The sequence below is a fragment of the Balaenoptera borealis genome (assembly GCF_965194805.1).
Source record: "Balaenoptera borealis genome assembly, chromosome: 7".
Classification (NCBI taxonomy): Eukaryota; Metazoa; Chordata; class Mammalia; order Artiodactyla; family Balaenopteridae; genus Balaenoptera; species Balaenoptera borealis.
This window is the reverse complement of record NC_138864.1, coordinates 119929395-119944534: the sequence shown is the minus strand read 5'-3', so window position 1 is coordinate 119944534 and position 15140 is coordinate 119929395.

Below are 15140 nucleotides of genomic sequence, written 5' to 3'. Positions count from 1 at the left end.
AACCCTGGACTAAGCATACCCAGAGAGAAAATCCATACAAAGGCAGGTCCTTGGTCATAAATCCTCATTTCCGCCTTTCCATCTTGTTCTCCTGTCTTCCTCAGAGCCATGAAGTCCCTGCAGATTCAGGAGCACGTGGGAAAGAGTGGAATTAAATCTAGTATGCCATTATCCAGAGGATGTGGGTCTTTGAGAACCCAACTTTACTGGGAAAAGGAATTCTATAGGACTCTAGACCCTGGTCAGGTCCTGGGCCTTAACTTCTGTCTTTCTTGCTATGTAATGCTATCAACCCAAACCCCAAGAGAAATTCATGAGCAAATACCCCAAAGGCAAAAATAGATTTAGTGTTTATATCTCTGCTAGCAGGTTGTTATATAAATATTGGGCCGTGTTGTCTTTCTGACTCCACACTGGTTTATAACATGCTTTTTTGATAACACATTTCTTCCAGCAACTCTTATTATTTTTAGTTCGAGAGTTGATCTAAGTAACCCCATCTTTCATTACCAAAAACTAGAACTACCGTTGATGTTAAAATATGTATTTTGACAAGAATGTAGATAATGTTGATAGATCCTAGGTGTAAATGTCTTTAGAGGTACGAGTAATACCTTTTTTTTTTTCATTCTACTTTAAATATATTCCTTTACTTGAATGATAAAACCCCACTGTGAAGCAATTTAGGCTAGCCTTAGATGACTTTGAAATCAGCATTCTCAATCCTACTATAGCATATGGCTTTTGTTCTATTTTATAACTAATGTTTCACCATAAGATTATGACTTTTTTTGGCACTCACTAGAAACCAGCTATTTGTTACAAAATGAAATTTTGACTTCTAGGTAGAGTAAGGGTAAGTAAAAATTTAAAATAAGAGGCTTAATTCTCCCATTTAAAAACAAGGGAGGAGACTCATCTCCCCCCATCTCTTCTTAGAATATGTACTTCAGAAAACTTGTAAGTTCTTTCTCAATCTCTTTGAAATGTATGTAAATCTTTTTAAAAGCTAAATAAGCCTCTTTCCAGTTTCACTGCCTAGGACTGCGTTCCTCAAGTGCCTGGGAACCATCTCTTTGGAATGTAATCATCCAGGATGGTACCCCTACCTGCCAGTTCCCATGGGAGCCTTGCAGCCTAACTTCAGCCAAGGCTGCCTCTCTCCAAATTGCAAACCTACCTTCCATTATAGAGGTATGAAAAGTTCATTTTTTCCTGTAGATAAAGCCAATTAACTAACACAGATGGCCACTCCAATTAACAAATAAATTTATAATGAATAAATGGTGCTGAAGTCCTCTTAAATGAAGACTGGTTTTGTTTATCTTGAGAAAAATCTGTACAGTGGGTGTATCTTCTTGGTTACATAAAAGAGTAAGATTTCTTTATAATCCCTGAACTCTTTTTAGTGGATTATATGTGATACATGTTACATTCTGGTTTAATGCTTATTCAATAATAAAAATTGTTTTCTTTCCTTCCTATCTTTGTAGAGAAGGTTTCTGGGTTGAGAGGAGATTATGTTTTTAGTTATATTTCCACAATACTACCAAACTACATCTTAAATGAACTGTTATTAAGTATATAACGAAACAGATAGTGAGAAGCCCTTAAACAAACTAGAACATATAAAAGAAAATATCTGTTGACAGCTGGCTAGGGTGTGCTTAACCGTATATGGAATTAAAACTTTGTAATGTAGTTAGAAATGTTATTTTTAAATATTCATTAAAGGTAGACATATTTGTTTTGCAATATTTAGAATGATAGATATAATGCCACTAATAAATGCTTATACTTTGTATTTTTGGAGTATTGTCATCTATAATTATGGTTCAGTATTATAAACTTATAACAGATTTCAACACATAAAAGCATTGAAACTTGGTGTATTAGAAGTTGAGTAATGCTGTTATGATTATACATATTCTATGAATAAATAGATTGAGATAAAATATAGTATCATAATGTGAATTAATGAACCAATTAGTAATGATTTCCATAACATCGAAGTTCCTCAATCCTCATTTCCAAAATCCTAATTCACATTCACATCATGCTATTTCTTAATTAATCCGAGTTACCCAGCCTACAAATATAAATAAAATAATAAATGTTAGTACTTTTGTAAACTATGTGGGAAGGTTTCACCTACTGTCATTTATTTCATTATTACTGGGCTTTTTTCCCACTTTTCAAGCTAGCAACGTCCTTACTATTCCTGTTCCCCATATTATGCAGTTAAAGTTGTTGTTTTAATTGTGTGTGTGTGTATATATGTATGTGTGTGTCAAATCTTAATTAATTAGCCATGTTCTCTGAACATTTTTTTCAAATATAAAGCTTTGATCCCTTCCAAAAAAAATCAAGTTCTCCCATTTAGCCTTAACGTTCTCTATTGCCCCCACTATACATCTTCATATTTATATCCTCGACTACCCCAAACATTCCAATCAAATTAGGCCACAGTACTTGTCATCATTCACAAGGCAATGACTATTTTTAACTGGTACCTTTAGCCATTTTTCTTGCTACATTTGAAATGGCCAGCACTCCTTTCTTAGTATCTAAATACAAACCATCTCTCATGATTCAGCTTAAGCTTCCCCTCCTTCATTTTCCAGGAAGATTCTCATCAATGTAGAGATCTCTTTCCTATAATCTTTATTAAACTAAACAGGACCACACATCTGAAACTTCCTATTCGCCAAAATCCTTAATATATTACCAGATACTACAATTTTCCTGTATACAAATTACCTTTCCAAGACTTAGATGAGCCTGATTATTTATCAACTATACTATTAGTATAACATAATTTCTAAATGCATGTGATTGTTAGGAATTTTCAAATGTCTGCTTTCCCTTCTTGCCCTTCCAGGCCTCTATTCACTATACTTCATGACTTTTTGTGCTTGAAGTGGCTATTCTATAAAAGATTTTTTATTATTCCTGGCTATGAAAAGAGGTTTTTAAAAAAATTTCATTTGTGATCTAATCATCTGATGATAATTCTGCTTCTCAGAATTCTAGCCCTATGCCTTTCAGTTATTAGTAATGAACACTAAAAAATATAAACTATATCAGAAAGGGGAAGTCCCAAATGTCTTAGAGAAGCCATTGAAGTAAACTAAGAAGTGCATTTTTAAAATGGAAAATCTACTATATCTACAGTTGTTGAGATGATGCAATTACCAGACGGATTTCCTAGAGAGGTGAATCATATGCTATAAAGTTTGTAATTTGAACTTATGATAATCATAATTAACAGGTTGTTTTAAATAAGTAATAAAACTCCAAAGTTAAAATTTATTTACCACTTATTATAGTCACTGTACACAAAGCATTATTTATGTTGCCATACAACATGTGATAAAAGGAAGAAAAACTGGAGTCACACACCTGCTTCTGTCTACCTTGGAAAAATCATTTAATTTCCTTAATTTTCTCATCCAGAAATTGAGTGTTGAACTAGAATACCCATTCTTCAATTATCACTGAATCTTTTTACTTCATTCTATAGAACTTTCTCCTGATCCTTTATTTTCACAGAAACAAGATTCAACCTCTTACCAAGATATAAAATTCCCTCTGGGAACATCAGCACAATGGTGGACTAGGAAGCTACAGGCCATCGTTTCCCCAAAGACATATCAAATTAACAACAATATATGGCCCAGAATATATCTGTGAGAACTCCAGAGATCCATTGAGAAGTATAGCACCCTGGCCATTGTAAAACTAAGAATGAATTCCAATGAAAAGTGCAGAAAAATTTGCAGTGTTTGGCATACTCTTTGTGCTCCTCTCCCTATGCAGCATAGTGTGAAGCAACCAATAGGAAGCCTCCATACTGAGGTTCCTCCCTCAAGAAAGAAACAAAGGAATAGACCCTGCATCCAACATCCAGGTTTGCCTGGGGTCTACGTAAAGCAATATTTTCTCTCACCTGATTCAGACCACTAACAGGTAAGTGCCAGAGTTTAGACAATGCTGAAAACAGAGGTGAGCAGCATGTTAGAGCTGCAGTTGCACAGGCAGACACCAGTGAGAGCAATAGATGAGAAAATGTTTGAGAAATACTAGAATTTCCAGCCAGCTGACTGATGAATGCCTTTCCCTGCAAGAAGCCAATATGCAAAGACTGGGAGAGATGGCTGTTTTTTCAAATACCCAAAAATCCCAGAAAAACAAAAACAAAAAACAAGGCATACAAAGAAACAGGGAAGCATGGCCCAATCAAAGGAACAAAATAAACTTCAGACACCAACCCTAAAGAAATGTAGATCTATGAGCTGCCTAAGAAAAAATTAACTGTCATAAAAATGTTCAATGTGGCTAAAAAACAAAACAAAAAACAGACAACTAAATGAAATCAGGAAAATGATGGATGAACAAAATGAGAATATCAACAAACAGATGGACTATAAAAATGAACCAAACAGAAATTCTGGAACTGAAAAAGACAATAACTAAACTGAAACATTCACTAGATGTGTTCAACAGCAAACTTGATCAGGCAAAAGAAAGAATGAGCAAACTTGAAGGCAAGTCATTTGAAATCAACAAGTCAGAAGAGTAAAAACAAAAAAGCATAAAGAAAAGTGAAGAGTGACTAAGGGCCTTATGGGATACGATCAAGGGGATGAATACACACATTATGAGAATCTCAGGTGAAGAGAGAGAGAGAATGTGGAAGAGAACTTTGAAGAAATCATGGCAGAAAACTTCCCAAATCTGAGAAAAGAAATGAACACACAGATTCAAGAAACTGAAAAATCTCCAACTAAAAACAAAACCCAAGAAGAGTCATACTGAGACATAATATAATCAAACTGTCTAAAGTCAAAGACAAAGAGTGAATCTTGAAAGCAAAAAAAGAAAAGTTATTTGTCACATACAAGGGATAGTCCATAAGACTATCCAGTGGATTTTTCAGCAGAAACTTAGTAAATCAGAAGTGAGTAAGATGATATGTTCAAAGTACTGAAAGAAAAAAGGAAACGTTCAAGCATGGACACCATATCTAACCAAACTGCCCTTTAAAAATGAAGTAGAAATTAAGAAACAAAAGCTGATGGAGTTGAGTTTATTACCACTAGATCTGCTCTACAAGAAATGCAAAAAGGAGTCTTTCAAGTTGTAATGAAAGGATGGTAGACAGCAAAACAAAAGCCATACAAAAATATAAGTTTCTTCAGTAAAGGAAAATACATGGACAAATATAGTAATCTGTACTATTGCAATTTTGGTGCATATAATTTAAATGACAAAACACTTAAAAATAACATAACTCATGTTAATAGATATGAAATATAAAGATGTAATTTGTGATATCAATAACATAAAGTGGAGGGAGTAGAGTTGTAAGAAGTAGAATCTTTATGTGCAATTAGAGTTAAGTTGTTTTCAGTTTAAAATGGGTGCTATAAATTTACAATGTTTTATGCAATTGCAATGGTAATTGCAAAGAAAATATCTATAGAATATTCACAGAAAGAAATGAGAAGGGAACATCACTGTTCCAAATCACCAAAACAAAAGGAAAGGCAGTAAGTGAAGCAAGGAGAGACAAAGAGCTACAAGATCTACAGAAAAAAACAAAATGGCAGTAGCAAGTACTTTCTTATCAGTAATTAAATATATATGGATTAAACTCCTCAATCAAAGACGTATATTGGCTGATTGGATAAAAAACAGGATCCAACTATCTGCTGTCTACAAGACTCACTTTAGATCTAAGTACACACATAGGCTGAAAATGAAAAGATGGAAAATAATATGTCAAGCAAATGGTAATCAAAAGACAGCAGAAGTGGCTATATTAATATTAGACACAATAGACTTCTAAATAAAAATACTACAAGAGAAAGAAGGATATATAATAATAAAAGTAATAATTCACTAAAAAGATACAACAATTAAAATATTTAGGCAACAAACTTCAGAGCTTGTAAATATATGAAGCAAACTTTGACAGAATTGAAGGGAGAAATAGATAGCAACAAAATACTAGTAGGAGACTTCAATATCCCACTGTCAATGATGGATAGAACAACCAGACAGAAGATCAATAAAGAAATAGAGGATTTGAACAGCACTATAGCCCAATCGAAACCAACAGTCATTTACAGACCACTCCACCCAACAGCAGAATATACATTCTTCCCAAGTGCATATGGAACATTCTCTATGACAGCCCACGTGTTAGAGCACATATCTTCACAAATTCAAGAAAATTAAAATTGTACAAAGTATCTTTTCTGATCACAATGAAATAAAAATTAAAAATCAATAGTTCAAGGAAAACTAGAAAATCCACAATTAGGTGGAAATTATACAATGCACTATTAATCAGCAAATGGATCAAAGCAGAAGTCACAGGGAAATTAGAAAATACTTCAGATAAGTAAAAATGAAAACACAACATACCAAAACCAATGGGATGCAGTGAAAGCAGTGCTAAGAAGGAAGTATGTAGCTATAAATATGAACATTAAAGAAAAAGACGGGCTTCCCTGGTGGCACAGTGGTTGAGAATCTACCTGCTAATGCAGGGGACACAGGTTCAAGCCCTGATCTGGAAAGATCCCACATGCCGCGGAGCAACTAGGCCCGTGAGCCACAACTACTGAGCCTGCACGTCTGGAGCCTGTGCTCCACAACAAGAGACCACGATGGTGAGAGGCCCGCGCACTGCGATGAAGAGTGGCCCCCGCTTGCCACAACTAGAGAAAGCCCTCACACAGAAACGAAGACCCAACACGGCCAAAAATAAATAAATTAATTAATTAATTAATTTTTAAAAAAAAGAAAAAGAAAGATCCCATAATAACTTAACTTTACACCTCAAGAAACTAGAAAACAAAGCAAATTAGTAGAAGCAAGGAAATAATAAAGATAAAAGCAAAAATAATTTTAAAAGAGAACAGAAAAACTGTAGAAAAAAGTCAACAAAACTCTAAAAAATAAAAGTTGGTTTTTTGAAAAGATCAACAATATTGATAACCTCTTAGCTAGATTAACTAAGTAAAAACAGAGAAGACTCAAATAACAAAAATCTGACAAAAAAGGACATCACAACTGATGCCACAGAAATAGAAAGGACTAAAAGAGAATACTATGAACAATTATATACCGAAGTTTGTATAACCTAGAAGAAATGCATACATCCTTAGAAACACACAACCTACCAGGACTGAATCATGAAGAACTAAATAATATGAACAGACCAATAATAGGTAAGTAATGGAATCAGTAATAAAAAACCTCCCGACAAAGAAAAGCCCACAACCACATGACTTCACTGGAGAGTTCTACCAAACATTTAGGCAAGAATTAATACCAAATCCTCCAGAAACTCTTTCCAAAAAATTGAAGAGGAGGGAACACTTATAAGCTCATTCTATGAGAACAACATTACCTTCATACCAAAGTCAGACAAAGATATTGCAAGAAAAGAAAACTACACACCAATAACCCTGATGAATATTGATGCAAAAATCCTGAACAAAATACTAGTAAACTGAATTCAACAGCACATTAAAACAATTATATAGTATGACCAAGTGAGATTTATTCCTGGATGCAGGAATCGTTCAATATACAAAAATCAAACAACATAATACACCACAATAAGAGAATAAAGGACAAAAACCACATTCTCCCAGCTAATACAAAAAAAAACATTTGATAAGATTCAGTACATTTTCATGATAAAAATATTCAACATGGTAGGAATAGAAGCTAACTACCTAAACATAATAAAGGTCATATACGAAAAGCTCACAGTTAACATAATACCAGTGATGAAAGAATGAAAGCTCTAAGCTCTGAAATAAATCAAAGATACCCACTCTCACTGCTTCTATTCAACATAGTACTGAAAGTCCTAGTCAGAACCATTAGTCATAAAAAATAAGTAAAAGGTATCCTAAGTGGAAAGGAAGAAGCACAATTATCTCTATTCACAGATGATATGACCTTAAGTATAGAAAACCCTAGAGTCCACTAAAAAATGTTAGAACTAATCAATGAATTCAGTAAAGTTGCAGGATACAAAATCTACATACAAAATTCAGTTGCATTTCTACACACTAACAATAATCAGTCCAAGAAAGAAATTAAGAAAACAATTCCATTTAAAATAGCATCAAAATGAATAAAATACTTAGGAATAAACCTAACCCAGGAGGTGAAAGACATGTACACTAATAACTACAAAACATTAAATAAGAAATTAAAAGAAAAAAAATAAATGGAAAGACATCCTGGGCTCATGGATTGGAAGAACTTAATATTGATAAGATATTATCACCCAGAGCAAACTACAGATTCAATGCAATCCCTATGATTCCCAATGACATTTTTTGCAGAAATGGAAAAATTCATTCTAAAATTTCTGTTAAATCTCAAAGAACCTAGAATAGCCAAAAACTTTTTTGTATAAGAATAATAAGGTTTGAGAACACACACGTTCTCATTTAAAAACATATTACAGGGCTTCCCTGGTGGCGCAGTGGTTAAGAATCCGCCTGCCAATGCGGGGGACATGGGTTCGAGCCCTGGTCTGGGAGGATCCCACATGCCACGGAGCAGCTGGGCCCGTGAGCCACAATTACTGAGCCTGCGCGTCTGGAGCCTCTGCTCCGCAACAAGAGGGGCCGCGATGGTGAGAGGCCTGCGCACTGCGATGAAGAGTGGCCCCCACTTGCCACAACTGGAGAAAGCCCTCGCACAGAAACGAAGACCCAACACAGCCATAAATAAAAATAAATAAATAAAATTTAAAAGAGATAAGCAAAACATTCTCTCTATAAATTAAAAAAAAAAAAATATTACAGAGCCACAGTAATGAAAACACTGTGGTACTGTCCTAAAGACAGATAACTAGACCAATGGAATAGAATAGAGAGCTCAGAAATAAACATTCACATACATGGTCAAATGACATTCAACAATGATGCTAAGACCACTCAGTTGGGAAAGGACAGTCTCTTCAACAAATAATGTTGGAAAAACTGGATAACTACACCCTCAAAAAATAAAGTTGGGCCCTTATCTTACATCATACACAAAAATTAACTCAAAATGGATTAAAGACCTAAATTTGAGATCTAAAACTATAAAACTCCTAGAAGAAAACATAAGTGAAAAACTTCATAATGTTTGACTTGTCCTATCTATGAAATTATTGCCACCAAAAACACAGCCAACAGAAAGCAAAAATAGACAAACAGGACTACATCAAACTTAAAAACTTTTGTGCATCAAATGACATAACTAACAGAGAGAAAAGGCAACCTGTGGGAGAAAATCTTTGCAAATTATATATACGATAAGGGATTAATATTCAGAATATTTAAAGAACTCCTACACCTCAACAACAACAAAATCAAATAAAATTATTTTCAAAATGGGCAAAGGATCTGAATAAACATTTCTCCAAAGATGATATACCAATAGGCAACAAGCATATGAAAATATGCTCAACATCACTAATCATCCGAGGTATGTAAATCAAAACCACAAGGATGTATCAACTCGCATCCACTTGGATTTCTAGTAAAAAAAAATAAAAAAGCTCAGAAAGTAACAAGTGTTGACAAGAATGTAGAGAAATTAGAATCTTTGTGCACTGTTGCTGGGATTGTAATATGGCACAACCAATATGAAAAACAGAATAAAGGGTCCTCAAAAAATAAAAGGTAGAACTACTATATGATCTAGCAATTCTACTTAAGGGATTTAAACCCAATTTAAAAAGAATTAAGACCAGGGTCTCAAGGAGATATTTATACACTCATGTTCATAGCACCCTTTATAATAGTCAAGAGTTTAGAAACAACACAAATGTCCATTGACAGATGAATAGATAAACAAAAGGTGGTTTATACATACAATGGAATATTATCCAGCCCTAAAAAGGAAGTCCTGTTCACATATTACAATATGGATGAACCTTGAGAACATTATGCTAAGTGAAATTAGCCAGTCACAAAATGACAAATACTGTATGATTCCAATTATATGATGACTTTAAAGGAGTTTGATTCATGGAAACAGAAAGTAGAATGGAGGTTACCAGGGCCTGGGTAAAGGGAGAGTTGTTTAATGAGTGTGGAGTTTCAAATCTGCAAGATGAAAATTTTCTAGAGAACTGTTTCAAACGTGAATTTATTTAACACTACTGAACTGTGTACTTAAAAATGGTTAGTAAGGCAAATTTAATCTATGTGTTTTTTACTACAATTTTTTTTTTTTAATTCCAGTCAGCTTTCTTTAACCTATTTTGCCAGTTTCACCTTACAACATTTCCACCATTTTTTCAGTCCTCTTGGGGTCACTACACAGAGCGGTCATTTGAAAACATTACTTCTTCCAACTACTCTTTTCTTGGTTTTAAATATTCCTCATTTGGAAATAAAAGTCAATGGGAGAGTGGCATGGACATATATACACTACCAAATGTAAAATAGATAGCTAGTGGGAAGCAGCCACATAGCACAGGGAGATCAGCTCGGTGCTTTGTGACCACCTAGAGGGGTGGGATAGGGAGGGTGGGAGGGAGATGCAAGAGGGAGGAGATATGGGGATATAGGTATGCATATAGCTGATTCACTCTGTTATACAGCAGAAACTAACACACCATTGTAAAGCAACTATACTCCAATAAAGATGTTAAAAAAATAAATAAATAAAAGTCAATTGGGATTCATATCAGAAGCAGGATAAAGAATAGGGGAGAAAAACATGTGGCAAGAAGAAACAGGCTGATATACTGCTATTGCCAAGTTCAATCAAAGGTACCCTGTTTGTTGCTAAAGCCCATACTTTTTAACACTTGGCTTAATTTCCCTTTTATGATGTGGCCTGGGGCTACACATTAACCCCATCTTTTGCTACTCTTTGCTCTTCTTCTTCTGTAAATGTGCTTTACTCCAACCATATTTCATTTCTTTCTGGAAATAGCCATATTTTTCCTCATTTCTATGCTTTAGCAATGTTTTAGACATGCTGGGACACTGCATTCACTCCCTCTTCACCTAAGTAATTCCTCCTCAGGTATTAGTTTACATGTAATTTTCTCTACAAAGTCACACCTGACACACTATGCTTTGAGTTACATGTTGTTCCCATCAAGCTCTGGACTGTTCTACTAATACCCAGGAATTCTTCAGTTACAGTGCTTAATATTGATTGGAATTGCTTACTTATTTGTATTGATCAGCACTGCATCCTTAGATCCTCAGCACTCAATAAAATCTGTTGAATTAATGAAAAGATGAATAAATCAGAGGGAATAAAAATCCCAAACAGCCACTATTGACAAGATGATGGGTTAATGAAAGGAGAGTCAATAGAGTGAGTAATTGAAAGAGTTCTGCTTCCATTTGAGGTATAGAAATTCACCAAAGAAAATCTTTCTTACTCTGATAAGAACAAGTTGGATAACCTACAAAATCCTGATTATTTTAAGCCCATCACATAGCTGATATCACAAAGGAAACAATTAACTATAATCAGCAGAGTGACGGCCCCTCCTTGGAAAAATGGGAAACACAACTAACTTCATCTTTGGCAGAGTTGGCAAAGGAGGGAGGAACCACTGGAGGAAACAGGTAAGAAGAAAACAGCTGGATTTTTAATGCATTTTAAAGGTCAATTGTAAACTTGCCTGGCAGTTTAAAAGCCTTAACAGTGACTAAAATAACAAAACAAAGAATTATATTTAAAAAGCAAGCAAAGAAGATAAAACAGAGTCACTATAAATATATAATTAATCCAGAAGGATTAACCCAAAAGAAGACAGAAAAGGTGAACAAATGAAACACAGGATGAATGTGACAAAGAGAAAACAATTCGCAAGGTTGTAAACTTAAACCTAATCTTACCAACAATCATCATAAGTGTTAATAGCTGAAACACTGCAATTAAAAGGCAGCTTGTCAGACTGGATTAAAAAAAACAATACCCAACTCTATGTTGCCTAAAAGAACTCCACTTTAAATAGAAGGTCCAAATAGGTTAAAAGTAAATGGTCAGAGGACATCAAGCTCAACCTAGACGTGTAGTGAGCTGAAAAAGAAAGGTTCTCAAACTTATAAAAAGAAAACAAGATGGGCACGCAACAAGTTAATGACTTTTCATGAACCCATTAGAGAACACATTCATCACAGGACAAACAGACACCCTGAAGACAGCCGACGCCCGCCGGGAAACACAGGAGCCAAGTAATTGCTTACATGTTGAGGAAGCTACTTCTGGACATCATGTTAAGTCGGTAGGAACATTAAATTAGAAATTCCGAGGAACTGCTGAGCGAGAATCAAAGTGTGAAACTCTTCATTGCTGAAGTCCGAGGAAGGTTCCCACCCTTCTACATGCTTTCGTGCAGGCTCTCCTGGGAAGGAGAGGTACTAGCAGGGGACCATGAAAAGCAGCTGCTGCCTTAAAACCCATCCAGACCCTTCTCCCTTATTGAGCAAAAGAGTGCCCTCAATCTGCAGGGGAATGGATATCACCTGAGGGCATAGGTAAAATTCCATTTCAGCTAGAGGAGGGGTGCTCTGCTCAGAATCAATCTCCCTGTTTCTCTTAAGGGGGACTAAAAGAGCCTTAATCTCCATGGAGAGTATCTCAAGGACAAACAGAGAACACTGGAGGATGCCCATTCTAGCGGGCAGAGGGGGAAAACCTCTATCCCTGGAGAAGGACAGAAACTCTTGTGAAGGTCATGTCCCTAAGATACAAGCCCTCTATGCGCGCCAGAGATGGAGATTTAATCAGAACACCTGGCCACCGTGCTAACAAACCTCTGGTACAGCTGGGAGAGCTACACAAAGGGAAACTCAGAAGCCAAAAAGGGAGAAAGTTGCTGGAGAAAATGGCAGCTTCTGGTGCTCACAGCAACGATGTACTTCAAACATAGCAAAACTCCTGACTTGTTTAACTCAAATTCCCACTCGAAAGGCCTATGTACCTTAGTATCTACCTTCCCATACATGTCAAACAAAAAATTCCAAGGCATGCAAAAGAGGCAAGAAAATACAGTCTGAAGGGATAAAGCCATCATCAGAACAAGATTCAGATATGACATAGAAGTTGTAAGTATGAGACAGGGAATTTAACATAACTGTGATTAGGGGGTAAGTGGGGGAGGGATAAATTGGGAGATTCAGATGGACATATGCACACTAATATATATATATAATAGATAACTAATAAGGACCTACTGCATAGCACAGGGAACTCTACTCAATACTCTGTAATGTCATATATGGGAAAAGAATCTAAAAAAGAGTGGATATATATAAATATATGTATAACATTCATTTTGCTGTACACCCAAAACTAACACAACATCGTAAATCAACTATACTCCAATAAAAATTTTAAATAAATAAATTAAATAACTATGATTAATATGTTAAAGTCTCCAATGGGAAAGGTAGACTACACACAAGATTAGATAGGTAATTTCAGCAGAGAGATGGAAACAATAAGAATCAAATGGAAAGATCAGAATTACAGCCAAAGTACTCTACGTGATATCCTAATCCTTAGTCTGTTTTCTCCCTCTAATTCACCAACCTCATCACTAAAAAAGTAATCTTTCTTACCTATCAATATAACACAGCTCTACTTTGCTTAAGAATCTTGAAAAAGAAGCCACAGAATAAACAATAATTAGGACTGGAGCCAGATATATTTAGAATTAAAAGCTGGCTTCATTGTTTCTTAGCTGTGAGAACTAAAACAACTGAAACACTTTCTGAGCCTCTGCTTCTCCATCTGAAAAGTGGGAATAATAATAAGCCTATTAAGTGATTAAAATAGATAAGAAAACTACACTGTTCACAGTATACATTAAGGGATAAACGCTGGCAGCTATTGCCAACTCTATGAAATCCTAACCTTTAGAATTTAAAGCCTCTCTTGGCTCACTCCACCATTTACAATCCTGAGATCTGCATATGTATCTGCCATTCTTTTCCATTTTATCCAATCAAGTCATACTTTTTAACAACCCTAAAATACTGAACTTCTTTCCTGAAGTCTCCCTGACTAATCCAGTCCCATGAAGTCCTGTTCCTGTGTTTCTGTAGTCATAGTGGTTGTACCACAAAATGCAGCATTTATGATCTGACACGCTGTTTTCCCCAATTAGCTTAGACACACATCCAGAACAATGTTTTCTACTATCTCTTTGTTTGCCTCACTCCAGCTGGTATAATTTGAATGAACTGTACTTTTTATTCTCACCAAAACCACATCATATTCAAGATACAAAAAGGTAGAAGTCCTTTTGTGATACTTTAAATAAGTCTGCCTTTTCGAAATTTTCTTAAAAGAACGTACCATATTGATGTTCACTCAACCACATAAGTTGAAGGACACAATTTCGTGTCTTACTATTTCCCAAGCATTTTCTTAAGGCCTAGGGATAAGCAAGTGTCAAAGAAAACTTTCTGCAGCACTTCCTTTTTTGTCTCCAGTGTTTAATTTTTTAATTCCATTTCTGTTTAAGATACCATTTTAGCAACAGAGTTTCTATTTATAAAAAAATCTACCAAATATGACTCAGCTCTTGAGTAAAAATGTTTTTCCTAAATGCAATAAGTAAAATGTGCTCCTTCAGAAATGTGTAAAAAAAAAACCACAATTGTGTTTTGTGATAAATACTTGTAAATTTTATGTAAATCATCAAAAAATCCCAATGATAAACATAATTCAATAGAAATTAAACATCTTCTCTATATTTTATTTACACTAAGTATAGTAGATTGATTGGCAATACGAACAGTTAGGATGACGTTCTTATACCTGAGAGAGGAAAATCTGCTAATACTTGATAGTAATAAATAAATAAATAAATAAATAAATAAATAAAACATAATACATCAGATTATAAAATCTTTTTTAGTCTTTCAGTGACATCTCTCAGTTATTAATCTGAGCCCGGTTTGTATTACATTATGAGATGTATTTGCAGTATTTTAGGAGTATGTTTCAGGACTTCAGGCGAGGCATAGTTGGTAGTTTTCCTGCCGACGCTATCTCTATGCTCATTTCTCTGACACCTCATATGCCTAAAACACCTTGTACTCCCCTCAAAGTACTTTCACAGGTCCCTTCCA